At 35.3% G+C, this 23,036-nt stretch overlaps 1 long non-coding RNA gene and 1 pseudogene across 1 annotated transcript; both read left to right on the top strand.

Moving 5' to 3' along the window:
• The window catches only part of LOC141822216 (wall-associated receptor kinase 5-like), a 39,125-nt pseudogene extending 23,460 nt beyond the window's left edge, over positions 1–15,665 (top strand).
• A 5,624-nt stretch (positions 15,666–21,289) lies between these two features.
• Positions 21,290–21,877, top strand: LOC141816791 (uncharacterized). The gene is made up of 3 exons (XR_012600743.1): positions 21,290–21,487; positions 21,560–21,738; positions 21,814–21,877. It is a non-coding gene; the product is annotated as an uncharacterized LOC141816791 (long non-coding RNA).
• Positions 21,878–23,036: the final 1,159 nt, after the last annotated feature.

A 23,036-nucleotide genomic window follows, 5' to 3' on the forward strand; every position in this document is an offset into this window, starting at 1 on the left:
GTTTTATTAAATCCAAATGGATTTTATATGGTCAATCATGGGAAATGCTAATGTGCAATTCATGTGTATTTACCCAATAGATCATGGTTGAAAATTAATTTTAAAAATTATTTCAAAAATATTATTGAAAACCTTAGTGAAGCCTATCTATTGATAAGAATCACCATTGATTAAGTTGATACAATGTTAGTTAAAGTGAAATATTAAAGTTTTCAATTAACTTGTGTGTGTATTGAGACACTTTAGATACAAGTGAAATGTTATGATGATGAACTAAGTTCAAGATGCAATTTGGTGTATCAAAATGAACTTTAATTTTATTAAATCCAAATAGATTTTATATGGCCAATCATGGGATATGCTAATGTGTAATGCTTGTGCATTTAGCCCATAGATCATGATTGAAAATTAATTTTAAAAATTATTTCAAAAATATTTTTAAAAACCTGGGTGAAGTCTATCTATTGATAAAAATCACCATTGATTAAGTTATAGCATTTGATATAAGTAATGTCTATATGAAATTTTATGATTTTTTAAAAATTATAGAATTACTTATGAATTTTTGAATTTCAGTCTAAAAATTGAAAGTGTAATTTTTTAAGTATCAGTTGACTAATGTAGAATATCAATTTTCTAATGGACTAAAATAGGTTGGTTTATGTCGTTTAAGCTCATTTCTAGATATCTTAACTATCCTTAATTCTCTAATATGCTTGAATAAACATTCAAAGATGATTTTCTTGATGAAAATGAGAAATGAATGTTAGAAAGAAAAGAAATAGAATTGAGATAGAGGTTTAGATTCAAGATCGAATCTTTAACCTCATAATTTAGATTTTGAATTTTCCTAAAGATTTAAGAACTCCAAATTATTATTGGTGTAATGATTGAAGTTTGAGCATGCTTTGAGAAGGAAACCCTTCTCAAAGACGTGATTTTGATATGAAAGGAGGAAAATGTAAGAATTTGAGGATGAGTGAACGAATGAAGAACTGTATACTCAAGGTTAAGCATTGAAGACAATGGAAGATAGAAAACCTCTATTGTGATTTTGGAAGTTAGGAATAAAAGAAGAGAATGAATTTTTGAAAGATATTTTTGATGTGTGCCAAAAGGGGAGAATGGAGAGTTTAAATGAGGAAACCTTCATTCATGCTTTGGCATGAGAAGAATGATAAAGTAGAAAATTGAGCTATTGAGTTAGCTCTAACTTAAATATATTATCAAACATTAAAAATGAAAAAAAATATTGGTGTAAATTATCTCTGCAAGGTTGACTAAGTTGACCAAGTTTGAGTAGACTTGAGTTGGGCTTCGATGTTTGATCAATATATTAAATCGGTTGAAAGAACAGTCAAGTAGGTCAAGGTTGACTGGATACTTGATAAAATACAAAAAGTCTAAGTGGATAATGGATGATAAGATGCTTGACGAACGAAAGTCTAACAAGAAGTTGACATGAGAAGGAAAATCCAAGTGAGTCAAGAAGGACTGGACACTTGACATGAGAAGTGAAGTTAAAGTGGGTGATGGACGACCAGACACTTGGTGATGATAGAAGTCCTGATAGGTCAAAGTTGATCAAATGTCAGACAATAAGGAAGTCCTTATATGCCATGGTTGACTAGATAATAAGCAATGAGGAAGTCTCGCAAGTCAAGTTTGACCAGATACCAGACAACGATCAAGTCTCGACAGGTTAAGGTTGACAGGATGCTAGCTAACGAAAAATCTCGATAGGTCAAGTTTGATCGGATGTCGAGCAAAGAAAATCTTGGTAGGTTGAGGTTAATTGGATACTGGACAAGATAAAAATTCGACTTTGATAAGGCTGAAATAGAAATATTAATCAATTGATAGGGTGTATCGATTGACTAATATATGCAAACCCCCCCCCCCCCCCCCCCCCCCCCCCCCCCTCCCCCCCCCCAAACCTCAAAAATATGATTGCTACAGTTGTTAAATACCAGAAATTCTGCTAGTAAGGGAGAATGGAACTCGTCTTGTGAAGACGAAATGAACGAGACTGGGTTGGATCAAATCAGAATTCGTTTGATTAGTGAACCAAGCGAACCAAAATAAATTTGATTTGCTACAGTGCTAATTTGGCTGAACCCGGTTCAGCCTGATTAGGGTTTTAGTTTTGGGTTTTTGGGTTTTTCGGTTGCCGCGTGAAAAACACAAAGAAAAAAAAAACTAAACTGGCACTGTAGCTCCTCAATAAAACAGGGGTTCGCGTTTTCCGCCGGCAAGCTTCATCTTCCCGGGTGTGTGCCGCCGTCCACTACTCCCGTCCGCGCGAGGGCATCGCCGGACCAGAGATCCCTCCGTCGCCGACTGTAAGCGTATTGGAAACCTTATCGACGCCTTTTCTTGCTTCTCCCGAGCGCGAGCGAGGAGCCTTTTGGCGATGGGGATTTTTAAATCTCCCAATGCTTCTGCATCCTCCAATTGGCATTCGACGGGCGGGACAATCCTTGCCTGGAACGCAGCGGAGTCCACGTTTAGTGTCTTTCCCGATTCGGCATCGGAGACAATGTGGCGTGACGCGATGTGATGTGGGCATGGATTCCTAGAACTCCACGAGAGCAGCGACTGCGCGCTCCCGTTCCCGGTGACCTAAGTGCTCCGATTTGGTACAATGTAGAGTCAGAAATTTCAGATTTTGGAGGATCTAGCGTGGGAGCGTGCGAAAGTTAGGCTTTTGAAGGGATTTGTTTCGGCGTCTCGGCGATGTTTCTTCTCCTTCACCGTTCGAACGTTCGTTCTGTGCGGGCAGGCAGCGAGCTGAAGCAGTTCCATCCAAGTTGCTTGTGTTCGAAGCCTTGCTGATATCTTATTTCCTGGGAGCTTGGAAGTTTTCTGAATGGTCATTTTTTTTAGTATGTTAATGCGATGAAGTTTCTTATCCGAACATCAAGAGCATTCTACCATGGGCTGTTGCTTCTGCCATTTCTCTCATTTGGTTCTGCTACGGAGCTTGAGTTTCCCCTCTGTGATTGCGATGGTGACAGACTGTGGAGCATTGAGGGAATCCGAAACTGTCAGAAAAGCGACTTGTTGATTGCAGCTGCATATTTCTCCATTCCACTTGAGCTATTGTACTTTGTTACATGCTCAAAGTTGTTCCCCTTCAAATGGATCTTCTTTCAGTTCAGCGCGTTCATAGTTCTTTGCGGATTGACCCACTTGCTCAATGTGTTCACATACAAGTCCCATTCCTTCCTCTTAGTGTTGGCTCTCACCATTTCCAAATTCCTCACAGCACTTGTCTCCTTCTTGACTGCAATAACCCTCTTGACTTTGATCCCTCAGCTTCTAAAAGTCAAATTGAGGGAGAATTTTCTTAGGCTAAAAGCTCATTAACTGGACCAGAAAGTAGGGCTGATGAAAAGGCAGGAAGAAGTGAGCTGGCACGTGCGAATGCTTACTCAAGAAATCCGGAAATCACTAGATAGGCACACCATTTTGTACACCACCCTGGTTGAACTCTCAAAGACTCTACAGCTGCAAAATTGTGCTGTGTGGATGCCAAACGAGAGTAAGTTAGAGATTGGTTGGAGTTGAATTCTCGTGTGATTTGATCTGTTGAGGTGTTTGATCCGGTATTGGTATGCTGTGAGATTTCGAGTTTGTTAGGATGTTGGCTGCTGTTGGAAATTCAATGGAACCAGGATTCTGTTGGATGGGTTGATTTTTGAAGTTTCTAGATTTTTATTTTGGGGTTCTATTTCGGTTAATCTTGATCCCGGTGAAATTGCTATTGAGTTTTGATCAGTTGTTCAAGGCTTCACTGCTGGATTCCACCAGTTGAGACTAGGACCTTGATTTGTGGATCCTATTGTATGAAGAGGTTCTGATTTTGATGTGCGTCTTATCAGGTGGGTACTCTTGTGCTTGGTCAACATAGGTTCTTTTCGTAGTATATAATTTAGTATATTCTTATTATTAATTATCCAGTTGCTATCTTTATTACATTCGTTGCCTAATTCATTGCTTGATACTTACCGTTGATCTTGATATAATCTATTTGTTGTCAATACAGTCTCCTTATTTATTGTTGATCTGTGATGACTTGGTTGATTGATGTTGTATAGATCTTGATAGATGTGGTAGTTATCTGTTGAACTGTGCATCATAGCATCATAATATGTTGTTGATGTTGACTTTCACTGTCTGTGTGGGTGAGAGCATTGTTGAACTGTGCATCATAGCATCATAATATGTTATTGTTGTTGACTCTCACTACCTATGTGGGTAAGAGCATTGTTGAACTGTGCGTCATAGCATCATAACATGTCGTTGACTCTCGCTGTCTGTGTGGGTGAGAGCATTATAGCACTGTCTGTGTGGGTGCTACCAGGACTAGCTAGATAGCTCTCTTGGAATACTGTCGCTCCCCACTTGATTAGTAGTGATTTGTTGTTGGAGCATATATAGTTTTCCTGTCGTACGTCCCAGTTCACTACGTCCCAGTTCACTACACTGGGTGGATATCTAGGGGTGACGAGTGCAGACAGTGACCATGCATATTATGTGTACATGCATTTGTTGGTGGTTATGCACTGCATTGATGGTTGTTGCATTCGTTGTCATATATGATTGTGGTCGTTGCACTTGTTGTCACATATGATTGTGGTTGTTGTACTTGTTGTTATATGATTGTTGCATTGGATGTATTATTCTTGTATTGTATGTTACTTGTTAGTTGTTCGTTGAATATTGCCCTTATTCATTATGTATCGTATGATTTCCTGTTGTCCCTTATATATATATATATATATATATATAAAATGCTATGCTGCGCGACACTCCCATCCGCGACCCGTGTGCGACACCCCCGACCCCCAGCCACTGTCACCGCCATCGGAGACAGTGACCATGCATATTATGTGTACATGCATTTGTTGGTGGTTATGCACTGCATTGATGGTTGTTGCATTCGTTGTCATATATGATTGTGGTCGTTGCACTTGTTGTCACATATGATTGTGGTTGTTGTACTTGTTGTTATATGATTGTTGCATTGGATGTATTATTCTTGTATTGTATGTTACTTGTTAGTTGTTCGTTGAATATTGCCCTTATTCATTATGTATCGTATGATTTCCTGTTGTCCCTTATATATATATATATATATATATATAAAATGCTATGCTGCGCGACACTCCCATCCGCGACCCGTGTGCGACACCCCCGACCCCCAGCCACTGTCACCGCCGTCGCCACGCTGTCGGGCCATCGGAGACTGCCGCCCCGGGCCCGATCGACGACCTACTTGTCGGCGCACCATCTGGCATCGGATTCCGATTGGATAGTGGTCAAAATTTGGTCGGAAATCATCGAATTGTAGACCCGGCCATTGTGGGCCAAATCGCGATTGGTTTCTGGCCAAATCACGGTCGGAGACTTGCTGAGGAAGGACCGCCGGCGGCCGCGTGCTGGGTTCGCCGATTTTCGGCCGAATTCGGCCATAATCCGATCGGAATTCGGTGCGGGTCGGCGCGCCGGCGAGTGGCACGTCGACTGGGCCCGGTTCGGCAGCTGACGGTGGCCGGATGGCGAGGCGGCAGCGTCGGGTCGGCGCGAGGGAGCACTGTGCATTTCCACTTTTGGACGGTTAGATCCTCGCGATCATGCGTGATGGACGGTGATCCTGCTGTCGCGCACGGCCACGTAGGAAACCGGCAGGCAGCATAGCATTTCTGATGTGTATATATATATATATATATATATATATATATATATATATATAGTGTATTTCTATCTAGTACCTACTGAGTATTTTATACTCACCACCCAGATCCTGGAGTTTTTTTGTCTCCCTAGGGTAGCAGGTAAGGATGTTGACTTAAAGCTTGGAGTTTTGCCGGACTGCCCCCATCTCACAACAGAAGACTTATGTTGTGGTTTTCTTCGTATGGATTCTGGTTGTATTTGGTATGTGGACTTTATTTGTGGACTTGTAGAGATTTTGTGAGTATCTGGGATTTGGACTTCTGTTCATACTTGTGTAGTTATGGATCGTGTTTTCGATGTGTGGTTTGTGGAGTTTCTGTGCGTATTTATATTTTGGCTTCATGGTGGAGTTTGTTGTTTGATTTTGTTGAGAGCACTATCGATGTGCTTTGGGATTTTCGCAGTATTTGTAGTTGATATGTGTTGGTGATCATACTTTGTTGATATGTGTATATGAGTTTCTTACATGCATGTGTTGATCGTGTAGTTTGTGGCCGTGTGGGCCTTTATCCTGTAGTTGTTTAATAGTTATATACATATGTTGTATTTTAGAACGGTCGTGTGGGTTTGTATCTTAATATGTATTCAGGAAAAGTTGAATTGTTACAGGGGAGATGTTGTCAAAATTTTTCGAGCAACCGTCTCTTGGGACGTGACAACAGTACTACTACAATAATTTACTACAGTAATCATGAACGGTGATTTGCTATAGTAATCATAAACGATGATTTGTTATAGTATTAGTCGACTAATGTGTTCGATTAGTCGAATGATGACTTTAGAAATTGAATAGAAGCTTATCGATTCAACTGTTTGACTCGAGTGATGACATCAATCGATTGATGGTTGTTATTAATCGACAGATGCCAATTAACAATTAAACAGAAGCAAGTCGATTCGAATAAAGATTCAACTGATTACTAATAGTCGATTGATTGGGTATATCAATTGACTAACATTCAAATAATTAATAAAATCAGATAGATTTTAGAAGATTCAGAGGTCGTTTAAAGGTAGGAATAATGTCAAAGACCATATTAATCTACTGATTGATAAGATTAATCAACTGATAGATCGAAATCAATTCCAACCTAAAGACTTTAAATGAAGGGTTTCGAGGAGATTTTTAAGGTCGGATCTTGAGGTATTAAAGGCGAAGTGCTGCTACATTTCCTACTATCAAGAGGCAATCCAAAGTGAAAAACAACGGAATCAAATTTTTCGTTGCGCATTCAAATGACGAGCATAAAATCAAGACGAGAAGCAATAGAAGCTATTCACCCACACTCTAGCTCGCATGAGTCCTAACAACTACTCTTAATATAGTATATCACATTCATGTTTGAGCCTTTGAAAAAGATTTAAATGATTTTTTTAGCCTAAAACCTGGCCATTATGGGATCACCCTATAATAAATTGTAGATATCTAAATAAATTTCTATTTAATATATTGTACATCCCGTGGTTCAACCCAAATCAAAAGTTATGACCTCTTAAAGTTTAAGATTTAACATTCATGTTATAGCAGTTAGGGTTTCATAACTGCTAGAATTGAGTGGTAGGATTGAACTATGAGACGCACAATATATCAAATCAAAGTTCGTGCAAAGATCTTCCATTTGCATATTATATTATTTCAGTGGATGAGACACGTGAAGGAGTAAATGTTAAACTCGAATCTTGGCGAGAAACATTAGAAGTGAAAAGTTTTTGGCTTAGTAGAGTAAAGATAGAATATATGGAATTTAAGTGTAGTAATATTAGAATTTAAGTTAAGATATGATGAGTTATTTGTAACTAAGAGTTTTAAATATTTAGGATTATTTCTACAAAAGCAGGGAGAGATTGAGAGAGATATTTTTCATAAAATACAATAGGATGGTTGAAATAGAGGAGAGTGTCAAATGTCTTTTGTGATCATAAAATACCTCTAAAACTTAAAAAAAAGTTTATAAAATAGTGGTTAGACCTGCTATGTTATATGGAACTAAATGTTCGGTTATAACTTGAGCACATGAACAAAAGATGAAAGTTGCAGAGATGAAGATGTTAAAGTAGATGTGCGAACATACAAGAATGGATAAGATAATAAATGAAAATATTAAAGAGAAAAGAGAAAATTAGGATTACACCTATTGAAGAAAAACTCAAGGAGACATGTTTAAGATGGTATAGATATGTACGTAGATGATTAATAAATATATATTCTAGTCAGGTAATATGAAATTATGATAAATATGTACATCAAATGAGGAATAGGAAGATCAAAAAAGACTTGGTTAGTAAAAGTAAAATAAGATAAATTTTATTTAACTATAAATGAAGATGTAGTAGGGGATAGAGCTCACATAGAAGGATCCATATAGTCGATCTCACCTAGTGAGATAAGGTTTGATTGTTGTTGTTATTCCTGCATCATTCTCCCCAAGGTGGAGAAAATTCTCCCTTAAATTTCTGTCAGAAACAAGTAGCATTATTACTTAGTGGCATTGACACAAGATCATCTGATACCAATTGATGTAGTAGATAACTATTAATTTCGTTGATTCGAATATAAATATTAGAAATAATGATGCAGCGGATAACTATTGATTCCATTGATTCAAACATAAATGTCGAAAATAATCTTTTAAACCCTGTTATTTGACAGAATATCAAGAGATAGGTAACCAAACTTAACGTTTGAGAAGAAATAACACGGTCGTAAATCCTTATTGATAAAAATTAAAAAGTCTAAAATCAATTAAATAATGATTTAAATAGAATCGAGATCTTAACATTACAAACATGAAAATATTCTCAAAATTCTAACTCGACAATAATAATAATAATAATTTAAAATTAAATTACTTTCTATTCCCGCATCACTTAATTAGATTGCATAAGCGACCTTGGCAACTTGCGGCCTGGGCTATACGTCCATGGCCTGTGTGTGACTAATGACATGTTCCTTTAGTGCCACAGGTAATTTTTCAGAGTCGTCTTCTGCCTTATCAAAGCATAACTTTTAATATTTTAATTTTATACCTAACCAATTTTTGAGATTTTATTAATCTTATTTTTCAATCAAATTCTCACCTCTTCATGCTCCCTCAAACATCAAAATTCATGCACATTAGAGTGATAAAATATCCACCATGTCTATTTTTGTCTGATTTAATTCAACAATCCTTCCTAACTTAAATAATGTCGAATATTAATTTTTCATTCATTAAAAAAATTGATTTATAACGGTTAACTTAATATGTTTCTGAATATATATATTGTTGATATGTATGAAATTCATGGTTGTTTAATTTTTCATATAATTATTATTTTAAAATCTCATTTGCTTGTGACAATGTTGCAATCACTATAATCATCATGGAAACCTTTAATCATTATCATATGGTTGTAGATATTTAAGCATTTATGATGGCATTATTCGATTGCAAACTATATATAATTAGAATGTTTATACGACAATAATTGTGGCAATTATTGGCTATCAAAAACAAATAAAAAAACTTTTGCATGACTCTTAAGTCTCTGTAGTAGTCGTCGTAGACCCAGAACGTTATATTTGGGTTCTAAGTGAAGTGGGGCACACAATTAAATAGACTTAAACCAACTATTCAAATAGACTTAACAAGTTGTCAGATTTGAGATATCTTTCCTTATCTTAATGGTGAGGGCTACTAATAAATAGAGATGTGGAAAATGAAATATAAATTGAAGACAAACATATGTGACTATTCTTTACGGCCCACTCTCCTTTTTCTATGTAGTCCAGGTAGTTGGTCTTCCTAAGAGAGTTCGGTCCTTCCCAAGTCCGAGAGATCTTATCCGGGCATAGCATGAAAGTTCTGGACCAAGGCGTGTTTCCTTGAGTCCCTTTTTTAGACTATTCCCATAGCTTTCTTTGACATTCCTCTATAGAGACGTCCTGCAGAGGGAATCAGTTCTTAGCAAGGATTTATTATCACATTTAATTTATAAATGCAATGAGAAGAAGAGTCAACAATGAAATCAACTTATATGATATTCTTTTTTTATTCGATGGAAATAACCGTGCTTGTACCAAAGTTTCCATTATCTTTCTTGGGTCTTTTTCAATGGTCATTGCAGAAGACTTTTTTTTTTATTAGGAGAAGACTACTTAGTTTTTATAATGGTAAGAATTAAATACGATGACTATTCTTCTATGAAAAATCAAGGATTTATTACTATCATACTTAAATACAATGAGAATACTAGTCAACAAGGAAATCAACTTACATGGAATTCTATGAAACAATATATATATTGTTGATATGTATGAAATTCATGGTTGTTTAATTTTTCAAATAATTATTATTTTAAAATCTCATTTGCTTGTGACAATGTTGCAATCACTATAATCAACATGGAAACCTTTAATCACTATCATATGGTTGTAGATATTTAAGCATTTATGATGGCATTATTCGATTGCAAACTATATATAATTAGAATGTTTATACGACAATAATTGTGGCAATTATTGGCTATCAAAAACAAATAAAAAAAAACTTTTGCATGACTCTTAAGTCTCTGCAGCAGTCGTCGTAGACCCAGAACGTTATATTTGGGTTCTAAGTGAAGTGGGGCACACAATTAAATAGACTTAAACCAACTATTCAAATAGACTTAACAAGTTGTCAGATTTGAGATATCTTTCCTTATCTTAATGGTGAGGGCTACTGATAAATAGAGATGTGGAAAATGAAATATAAATTGAAGACAAACATATGTGACTATTCTTCTGTGGAAAATCAAGGATTTATTATCACATTTAATTTATAAATGTAATGAGAAGAAGAGTCAACAATGAAATCAACTTATATGATATTCTTTTTTTATTCGATGGAAATAACCGTGCTTGTACCAAAGTTTCCATTATCTTTCTAGGGTCTTTTTCAATGGTCATTGTAGAAGATTTTTTTATTAGGAGAAGACTTATTTTTTATAATGGCAATAATTAAATACACTAACTGTTAATTTATATTGATTAGAGTTAAAGTCTTTATATTATATCAATTATGAATTCGTAGTTAACATCCTTTTATACTAAATAAAAATGAGATCATCCGTAGATGATCCCAATAAAAAAGGATACTCTTTTAAATTTTTCCCTCTGAAAATAATACCTCAATTATAATATACAATTAACTTTAAGCACATTTACTAAGTTACATTACTTCACGACTCAAGCAACTCTACAGAAGAAGCCTATATATATCATAACAACAGCTAACTATTCTCCTATGTAAAGTGAAAAATATATGATTGAAATTTCATGCACAATGTATATACATGCATGGCACGTATAAGATTAAAATAGAATAAATAACATATAGAAGATTATTAAAATAATGATATGGCTAAAAGGTGAGCAAGGAAAATAATTTCTATCCATTTCTGTTTTAATCTCTTTAAATGAAACGATAGTGATTGACCTGATCACATATTTCTTGAAGTCAAGTCCACGCTGACATATTATTATTTTATATGGGATTAAAAATACATTATTCTTATTCTTTGATCAATATTGATTCCACGTAGCACAGCATTATCTCTATATAAAGAACTTAGATCCCACGGGATAATTGTACTTTGGTTGAAGAAAGAAGCCGTACATCAATCAAGTTAGTGAGTTGGCTACCAAATTCGATATAAGTATTTTCTCTTCACTTCTGTGCGTCTTAATTAATTAATATTTAGTTACTATAAGATTGTGTTTAATACACACAAATAGAGTGGAATCAAAATGATTCTTTTTCTCAATGATTTTATTTTGATGTTTAGATGAATAGTTTAAGCAGGAATGGTTCATTTCAAGTGGTTGGGCATATCAAGTTAATGGATTCTCTAGTTCACCTAATGGTTGGTTAAGATAGACTTAATTGATTCAATTGATAAGACTTTCTTAATTTGCTAGCTGACTTGTTGAGCTTGATTGATTGGAATATTGAATAAATCAATTGAGTCAATTTTATATATTATGTTGGCCAGTACGATTGAATAAATCAAACTCACGATGGACTCGATATATTAAAAAATGATTTCTAGTTCCTATAAAATTAACAATTCCACATGAAATTATGTGGACTAATGAAGGAGCTTATATGTAAGACATAATTAGATGAGCCAAGTCTTGAGAATTTTTAGACTTACATATCATCATGTTAATAGGTTCTCTGATGAACAAGATGTCTTGTTGATACTGATACTCGATCAAGTTAATTAAGAATATTTTGTTAGTTGAAATACTCACAAATTAATGAGATAAATTTATCATTTGTTTTGTGAATAAAAAAGTTTTTTTTCTAATTTCTTAAACATAGATTATATTTTTAACTCTTATAATAATTATCATTTTCTCCTAAAGCAATCCAACTAAATTAATAACTTTTTGATTGCTAGACTATTCTATTTTTGGAAAAAGCGAATAAATATATTGCAAACTCGTGATTAATTATGTACATCATGCAAATTCGTTCCTAGAAGTACATATATAATTTCTCTTGGAGTAGTTTTTTTTATTAATGCACACATACGTGTTATGATCATTTCTCTGTTAATTGATTATATACTTTTATTAATAATTAATTTGTAGGAATATAAAATGGAATTCACGGGCATATTGCTGCTGCAAATTATATTATTGATATCATTGGAGGGTTTTACAAGTTGGCCAACGGATGCCCTCCTTTCCAATTGTTCCAAAACATGCGGTGATATAAAAATTGAATATCCTTTTGGCATCGGCACGAATTGTTATTATGGTGTTGGATTTAATCTTACTTGTTCAAGTGATCGGATCCTCCAAGACTCTTGTTAGGAGATGGCAATATTCAAGTAAGAAATTTTGATATAGCAAAGGGGTTAATATACATTGAATCGCCATATGTGACATTGAATGCCGATGCACAATTCAATACGACTATGGCGTTGATCAATCTTAAGAATTTGCCTTTCTCTTTTGGCTTATATTTAGTTGATTTAGAAACACATAGAGGCTATAACTTTTTGACTGTGGTTGGTTGTAATGCTATTGCCAATATTGTTAATCTTACTGACAATAGTACGATAGATGCTTGCTATACAATATGCTCCCCTATCAATACTTCAACTGCTGAGCAAAGATATTTGTTCAACGATACATATTGTTATATTTACTTGGATCGAGCAAAATTCAGCCAGCTTTCATGGGCTATTCAATTAACTCGACTCAATGGGAATTTGGATCATATGATCGTCAATAGTACCTCCAACATCATGGCTATCATATACAATGAGGACACCACCAGTGCCGATGACTTCCAAAATTTTATAAACAATAGGAATAGAACTGGAATGATGGTCAGTCTTGGTTGGTACTTCAAAGACAATTCAACTTGTAGAGAGGCCAGGAAAAGGACTGACACTTATGCATGTCGTAGTAAAGGAAGTGAATGCCATGATGTCCTTTATGAAGATGCATCATATTTGAATGAAACCATTGGCTATCAGTGTCAATGTTCTTTAAATTATGTCGGCAATCCCTACCTGCCTGATGGTTGTCAATTAGGTAATGATTCTAAATCTGTTTATATATATATATATATATATTCTCTTATAAAAGTATATTTGTTAATTAATTGAACAAAATAAATTAATGATGCATAATTTTATAAAATTCATATATATTATAACTAATCATTTGTGAGTTCGTTAACAGATAAAAATTTCACGTCCACTCCTGGAAAAGATTGTCAAACCAAATGTGGAAATATTACAATTTTCTTTCCGTTTGGGCTAAAACAAGGCTGTTATCGAGATCAACACTTTGCTCTAACATGCAATGAGACCTCCCACCTCTTCTATAGATATGGTTATGGTGTAGTGAGCAAAATTTCATTAAAGGAAGGGCAACTGGAGTACAATGTCTTACGTATACAATTATCACTTCCTTACAAGGATACTATGGTCATTAATTGGGTAGTAGACTATCAATCTTGCAAGGATGCTGCAAAAGACAACGCCACCTTCGCATGTATCCATGAACACAGCTCATGTTTGGATGTAAAAAGATGAAGACGGATATAGATGCATATGCGAGGATGGCTATGATGGAAATCCTTACCTTCATGGTGGATGTCAAGGTATGAAAACATCCTTAATTTCTCACTTTTGCCAAGATATGTATGATATATGAATTTTAAATATGTGATATTAAAAAGTATGCACACTGTCACACTGACACAATTTTAATAACATATTATAATATCTATAACCATGTTCTTTATATGTATCGATTAATTAATAAATATTAATTATTTATATTTTAAACATGGGATGTATTGACAAAGTGTTTTGAAATTTTAGATATCGACGAATGCAATTCTTCTCAAAAAGTTTGCACTGGAATTTGTGTAAATTCAGTAGGAAATTTCAGTTGTATATGTCCCCCAGGAACATCTGGTGATCCTTATAAAGGAGCATGCCTCTCTCACAAAAGAAATCCTCTTTTACTTGGTACATCCCTATCCCCAGTTCTATGTAGATTTTATATATGTAAGAAATATTATTTTACGTTTAGGTAAAATTCTATGGATAAATAAATTAAAATAAAAAGTAACAAATCAATTTTGTGCAGGTGTCATCCTTGGTGCTAGCATGGGAACAAGTCTCTTGCTCTTCTGCATAACATTGTTCATCGTATGCAAGAAATGGAAGCAAAGAAATCAACAGAAAATTAAAAAAAGGAATTTTCTAAGGAATCATGGTTTACTACTTCAACAATTAATCTCCACAAGTGATCATGTTGAGGAGAGAACAAACGTATTTTCTCTAGAAGAAATAGAAAAGGCAACAAATAATTTCGATGAAACTCGAGTACTTGGAAGGGGAGGACATGGAACAGTTTACAAAGGGATTCTATCAGATCAACGAGTTGTTGCCATAAAAAAGTCAAAAACAGTTAAGACAAGTGAGATTGACCAATTTATAAATGAGGTTGCGGTTCTTTCTCAGATCAATCATAGGAACGTAGTTAAGCTTCTTGGATGTTGTTTAGAAACTGAAGTTCCTTTGCTGATTTATGAATTTATTTCTAACGGGACTCTTTTTGATCATCTGCATGTTTCACAAGGTGAATCAAAATTGTCATGGGATGATCGGCTCAGAATTGCCTCAGAATCTGCAGGAGCTCTTGCCTATTTACACTCAGCTGCTTCTATGTCTGTCTTCCATAGGGATGTCAAGTCATCAAATATTCTTTTAGATGATACTTTTAAGGCGAAGGTATCAGACTTTGGAGCATCAAGATTTATTCCTCTTGATCAAACACACATAGTTACTGCCATACATGGTACTTTTGGGTATATTGATCCAGAGTATTATCAAACTAGTCAATTGACAGAGAAAAGTGATGTTTATAGTTTTGGAATTATTCTTCTTGAACTTTTGACCGGAAAGAAGCCCATCTTCTCAACCAAAAATGGGTTACAACAAAATCTAGCCATGAATTTCCTTCAAGCAACAAGAGAAAACACATTGCTTGATCTTATTGAAGATCGTGTTTTACAAGAAGGAACAAACCAAGAGTTTATTGAAATCAGTAGTTTGATAGAAATATGCCTGAATTTGAAAGGTGCGAATAGGCCTACAATGAAAGAAGTTGAATATAAATTGCAAAGCATGAGAAAGGTTAGAATGAAAAAGAAAGGAGTTTGCATTCTAGAAGGGAATGAGGAAGCTGAATGTTTACTCAGCATGCCATCTCACTCTTCTTCACAAATGGTGGATGAAATAACTCAAGGAAATTCTAGGAATTATAGCTTTGAGAAGGAACTTATGTGGTCACAAAATTGCGCTCGTTAATTTGTTTTATGTATATGCAAGCATGTGCAATTTGCACCTTTTTATTATCATCATGAACTTTGTATAAGTAATTTTGTAGTCATTGATATATGTATATTGTACAATGTACATATTATCTTGTCTATCTGTATCTTTGCATAAATAAATTCCTAAGTTTATGAAACTAGAATACAACTCTTATATTTTCAGTAATTATATTGTTCACTATAAAATTTTAATTTTATTACGTTCATGATATTTTATAATGTTAATATATTAGCTTTTTATTTTGTGAAATTATGGAATGTGTTTTATAGAGAAATTTGCTAAGAATATTTTATCACATAAATATGATATCAAGTTCGCAAGCATTTGGAAGTACAATATCTATGGATAAGATGATTAAGATTGGGCATTCATATGCTAAATTTCTTACCGTGATTTTCTTTGTTTCATTTTCTTAAAAATTCATTTCAAAGTTAATTGAATTACATCACAAGAAAAAAAAAGAGCCCTTGATGCATAATATTCTCGAGGATTAATATGTTTAGAAAGATGAATCAAACTCAACAAGTTCAACTCATTAATTACTGAGGTTTCTAATGGTTTAATCAAACTCAACAAGTTCAACTCATTAATGCTATCTAACTTCATCTCTGAAGTAATGGCTATCTCTATCCATCGAGGCAATTGATGCAACTTCTCTCCCATCTAGAAGAAATACTATGTTGGTTGTTGATTTTAGTTAGAGGACCCTTCATGGTTATTCATAGACAAAAGAATTAATAAATCAATCGAGCACGCCTTCTTTCATTTAAAATATAACACGCGTTAAGTTTCCATCTTCTAGCCATTGAAATAATAATGTAATAATGACACAACATATATAATATTATGATAGTAAATTAAAGAAATGTCCCCGGGGTATGGTGCAAACGGCGTATTTGTAAGAATTTTCTCTAAATGGGGAGTGCAATCAAAGGATGCTGGGGCCGCTAGGGACCTGCGGTTTCCGATTTACCCTGAGCCACCTCCAGAGATTGTCTAGACTGACTAGGATTTATCATTTTTTTATGATAGTAAATTAAAGAAATTGCCAACATGGAGCCAATCATCATGAGGTGCCTGAGATTAGCACGATCCCGCCAAGACCAAAATATTAAAAATAAATAAATAATTTTAAAAACATTAAATATTTAAAAATCATAAGGATATAAAATATTTAAAAATGCAAAATATTAAACGAAGAAAAATTATAAACATAGAAGAATCGAAAAAAAAAAATTAAAAAAAGGAAAAAGATTTTTTTTTAAAAAAAATCATCAATTAAATTTTTTAGATTTACATTGATGTATATATATTTACAATATTAAATTCTCACTAACATAATACGAATCTTACAAGTTACATCTCTATCTCTATAAAAGAACATTCCATTTCAAGACTTAAGTACTTTGAAGTAAAAATATTTATATTTATAATTTGAACTTGATCTTCACTTTCATATGCGTTACCCATGTAGCTTCGTTTAGAAGGGATCCAAATCAAAATAATTATGGGTATCTTTATTTAGCATTCATCGGTAGCAAATATACTATATTTGCCAGGCTATGCTGCAAAAGGTTGGAATCCACCAACCTAGCGGCCCCACACGATCGGCCCCCCGACCAGGGACGGATCCAGAAATAATTTTTGGCGAGGGCTAATAAAATTTTTTTTACAATGTACAGTATAGAGGAATCAATAATTTTTTTAAAAAAAATAAATGTGCGGGAGGAAAAGATCCTTATCCGAAAATCCAAAAATGCATATCACTCAAAATGCAGATCACTTAGCCAACTATCTCTTATCCTCTCCTAATATCAAAACGGACAGAATCTCCCCAGTAAATTGGGGATCAAACCACTAAAAAGGAATCCACATACCCAATATGTTGAGACAACTTCTTACTGTGATGAATTTAGAATTGTCTAATTGAATAGTCCCGTTATTTGGAAACCCTAAACTTCAATATTTAATGTTTATTCTCTTTATTCATATCAAAGTCATTCGTTTTTTAGTTAACATTAAATATCTAATTTACATTGATTAATTCTGGAGGTGATCGATTTGATTTTATAAAGATTTTCTATCGATCAACAAGATAAATTAAAAAACAGATAACTCATCAATCTAACATTCTTACAAAAGAAAGGAAGGAGAATAGTTGAGAAATAAATGTTAAGAAAGCTTTTTACAAATAAGCTTAAGCGGAAAATGACGTCTCATGGCGTAGGGAACTGATGCGATAAAAGTGGTTTGGATTTTTTTCAATTTAGACGAAAGAGCACGTTGAAAGGAGGGGTATAAAGAAAAAGTAGCATGTATTTTTGGAATTTTAAAACTTAAATTATAATTAATACTGAAAGTTGTTTACACGATTAAGTAAAATACCGAATAAATCATATTCTCAATGATTTAAATATAAAACTTTTAAGAATCGATTCAGTAAAAATCCATCACCTGAGTGCCTTCCTCCCATGATTGTCTCACACTATTAGAAGGAAGTAAATTAGGAAATCGAACATAGTTTCCACATGGAAGGGTATTTTCGTGACTTCATCCACCATCGCTCAATTATATAAATCTATTATGTGATGATCAATAGGAATCTAGATCGTATTATTTATCTATGCGACTGCAGTCATGTCCATTGTCGTTGGATTCCACAACCTTTTCATCAAAGCAGTAGTACAGCTGTAAGCCACTTTTTTTAATTTAATATAAATGATGATAAATTTCATCCTCTTAATGTTTCAATCAATGTTCCAAAGTTAAACAAGAGGACTTGACTTCGTCGTCGTCGTCTTTCTTCCTAACCGCCTCCCGGACGGAGATCGGCAGCATGGAGGCGGCGCTGTTTTGTTTCAAAATATCAGAGAATATTTTTGTCTTTTACAAGATTGCAACCGTTGAAAATACTCCTAGTGTTTAAATTTGTAGATGCATAGTCCGACCAACAAGATGTTCTTGGCTCGGCCCAGGGAAACCATTATTTGAGGATTTAGAGGAATAAACACTCATTTCGATCAAGCCTCAAAATAATCGAACAACACTACTGGCTTTAGGGGTCACGAGTTTGGGAGATAATGCAAATCGGAAGACACGATTACAAGGTGGGCAGCAACACCAATCAGGAAGGCAACACTCTTCCATTGCAATGCAGGTGGATTCCTCAAAATCTAAAGAGGAGGAGGAAAGTAATTCAATTGCGAGCAGAGGAGACATGGGGGAAAGAGAGGATGTTGAGTCTGAAATTGCACAATTGCTTGCACATAACTTGACTGAGGAAATGCCACACCGGCCCAGGTCTACTGTAGTAAGGGGTTCTTGGATAAGTTTATTCAAAGAGAATAGGAATCTGGAAGAAGACATTGCACTCAAGGCCATACCCAGCCAAGATGACGTTGTGGAGATGCTACCACAAGGGCTTGATGAGATAGTAGATGTTTGAGGCTGGTGCTTAATGGGGTACTTCGCTGTCAAATTTCCATGTAAGGATGCTGTGAAAAGCTTATGTGGTTCTTGGCAAGTGGATTATTCTTTTTACCATACACCAAAGTGGATGGATTATCTTCAAATTTAGGAAAGAAGAGGACCGGGATAAATTCATGTCGAATGGGTCGTATATTATATATGGTCGGCTATTGATGCTAAAAGTTCTTCCCAAATATTTCATGTTTGATGAACAGGGACTCAAACAGTTCGATATGGATCAACCCCCTTGAATTCCCTTTGGAGTGTTAGAATGTCATGTATTTAAGTCAGATTGCGTCAAAAATAGGCAACCCGATACATACGGACTTGAACACCCGCACAAAAATGCGAATTTCTTTTGCAAATGGCGAGGGGTGTGAGAGTTTGGAAGCCAGATGGAGAATACCTTCAGAGGATAGAGTATGAGCTTGAGCCAAAATGGTGCACGCATTGTAGGATGTTGGGACACAAGGATGCTACTTGTAAGAGACTAAAAGACCAAATAGCAAATGGTGGTAGAAGACCGGTGCCTAAAGCTGTCTACAGGCCGAAAGTACAAAATAGGAGGCAAATTCCAGCAGCTACCAATGGTAGAGTTTCTAATAAAGAGGGCCAAAGCAATAATTAACAATCATTGCATTGGGGACCTGCAAGGTTAATGGAGTTTGTTGGAGGTCTAACAATGAACCAAACTGCTGCTTTGGATGTAATTCAATATGATACTGATACTGAATACACTGAGGTCTTGTAGCAAATTCAAGGGGACATGGTGATCACAAACCAAATAAAGCAAACGCATACTCTTGGACAAGAAGTTTCTAACAAAGATAAGCCCAATGAAATGCACAACGGCAAAACCAGACCAATAAGTGCTACAGATGATCAGCTAGATGATAGGGAAGGAGCTATGATTCAGGGAAAGGAAAAATGAACCATATGAGAACATCGATCAAAAGGAGGTTGGGGAAGAGGGTCCATACCCTTACTATGGATGCATGAAGCTTGCTTGTTGGATTGCAAGGGGTGTAAATCTACCTCTTTTGTCAAGCTAAGTATCAGGTTAACCTCAAACTACCCGAACTTTCTTTATCTAACATCCGATCAACACTGATCTATTAGAACTTTCTTTACCTAGATTAATCTTAACCTACTGAGATTTCACTTGCCTAACATTTAATTAACTATGACTTGTCGAGATTTCATTATTGTCTAGCATCCAATCATCTTTGACATATCGAAACTTCACCATTACTTAGTATTCAGTCAACTTTGACCTATCAAAATTTTATTTGCTTAACATCCGATCAACCTTGACCTGTTAAGATTTTATTATTGCAAAACATCTGATTCTCTTAACCTATTTGGCCTCTTTTTCTTTCATCTAACATTGAGTCCTCCATGACATATTAGGACTTCACATCTCGTATCTTACATTCAATCTTCCATAATTTGTTAGGACTTCTCTCATTATTAAGTCTCCTATCAATCTTGACCCACTTAGATATTATATCTCATACTAATTGTCTGATTCTCCATGAACCACTTGAACATTGCTATTACCAATGCTCTCATCTTATGATCCCTCTGATGCACTATTCTTCTTTGATCTTATGGACCTTAAACCATTGATCCATTGTCAAGTCAACCTATATATTTGGTAAATCATGCACAACTTATCAAACAAGTTAGATAATCACAAAGTTAATTTAAACCCTTTGTCGATATAATCAAAATCCTTTGTTATCAATATACAAAGAGAAATAAGAGTCCTAACATCCTAGCTATTTTAATTCTCTTCAAGTTGGACCACTTTTGCAACCAAAAATAATGCGATATTAAAATGACTTACTTCTTGTGTTGTGTCCTTCGTCCTTTGATTAATGTCATTCTAACACAAATTGACTACTTACTAATAAATTATTATCTCCTGCATTTGGTTGATACAGGCAGTTAGCTACTTAAGTTTTTTTAGAAATAAATAAATCAATAAAATAAAATCCATAAGATTATGTTTGTAAAATACCATATTAGAGGCCCAAAAATACAACCCCAATTTCAGCCCAATGAGTCTAGGCCCAATTAGGAAGTAATGGTTTAATGGGTTGTATCCGGATCCGACCCGGTAACACCGGTTAAAAGGGGGTCGGCTTCAGATCCCGATCGCGAGCTCTCTCTGGTTTCTCACGATCGAACGCCTCCGCTCCTTCCTTCGCTGTCGACGCCGACTGGAGGAGCTGCTAATGCGGTGCCGGAGCGGAGGATTTCCGGGAGACTGACATTTTGCCGACGCATCTTCGGTAGAGGTGTGGTGGTGGCGTCGAGCAGAGGCAGATCGGGCGGCGATTTCATCAGCTGCAATCGGCGGTGAATCGAAGAAGAGAATCGGGTAAGTTAAGCTGGATTTGTGAGTTGGTGCTTGGATTTTAAGCTTAAGATCTAGGGTTTCGCCGGATTTCAGGATTTGATTGTGGATGTGACCGGCTGGGGTTGAGTTCCAGCCGCAAGGAAGATTCGGCCGGTGGAATCATCTGGTTCTTGTCGCAAGGAGAAGAAGACGAAGAAAGGTGAAGGCAGCAAGGTAAAGTTGAGGAGATTGGAATTGAGTGAATCTATGGCTTGAGTTGAATTCAATCTGAGGTAAGTCGGGGCTGTTTGTTCTTGATGCACAATTAGTCTGTGAGTTGATTTACTGATTGGTATTCCTTTTCTCAGTTTCTGTGGTTCGGCTGTGAAGAAAGGAGGAGGAGGAGGAATCAAATTAGGGCACAGATTAGAGGTGAGTTAATTGGTTGTGTGATGGATTGATGGAGAGTTTCTTTTAGATTTTGATTGAATTATGTTGTTCCACAGCTCTATGATTTACTTGGAGTTGGAGGAAGTGTTCGGTTGAAGTTGAGAAGGAAGAAACAAAAGCTTTTGTGGGTTAAGGTGAGTTTCTTATTGATTGATTTGAAAATTAATAAGGACTGAATATGGTTATCTTAGATTACTGTTCATGTGGAATTGGGCATGATACTGTGTGAAGTTTTAAGTTTGTTATAAAAACATGGGATGGTGAAGTTGATTAGTAATTAAGGTCATATAGGTTAGTGTTAACCTATGGGGGGATGATTAAAACTAAGTATGACCTTATCTTGTGGGAAATGATTAGTATCGATCGTTTTGATACCGTGAATTTATCAGAATTAATCTATTAAAATGTAGGTTAATTATAATGTAGTATTAGTAAACATTGTGTTGTTGATTGTTTCAGGACCTTGATTTATTGGTCCTATTACTTGGAGTATTACATTTTCTGGGGGTTCTAGTGTTGATAGACGCCTGATCAGGTGGGTACCCTGTACTTGGTCACTACAGGTTCTTCTATTCCAGTGCATGTGCTATTTTTATCTTGTTATCCTGTTGATACTCATGCTGTTGAGATAGTATGTAGTTGATACATTGATTATCATTGCTTGATACTTGCTTTTGACCTTATGATGATCTACTATTGCCAAGTTGATACCTTTGTTATCTGTATCATGTTGATTTCTGTATGACTCGTTACATGATACATGTTGTATGATCGTATTTGATCTATCCATGATTAGATTAGTCTTAACTCTGATATCATGGACCTATATTGACCTCTGTTGATTCTGTTGATCATGCTAATTAACTTTAGCTATTACATGTTGGGATGATTAGTATACATCCATGATAGTTATAGGTATTTCTGTTGGTGGATCTTACCTGCACCGTGTTGTGGTGCCACATAGGTAAGATGTTGCACTACAGTTGGGTGCACCAGGACTGGCTACATTGCCCTCCTGCCACACTGCCCCTCCCCACTTATCTTTAGTGGTCAGTTGTTGGAGTTGGCGGTATGTTCTGTTTGACCCCTCAGTTCACTGCTCTATGGGGGTGACTGGGGAGTGTAGAGTGCGGACAGTGAC

The sequence above is a fragment of the Curcuma longa genome, chromosome 2 (assembly GCF_044706935.1).
Source record: "Curcuma longa cultivar G26 ecotype Majalengka, Jawa Barat chromosome 2, ITB_CL_G26_1.1, whole genome shotgun sequence".
Taxonomy (NCBI): Eukaryota; Viridiplantae; Streptophyta; class Magnoliopsida; order Zingiberales; family Zingiberaceae; genus Curcuma; species Curcuma longa.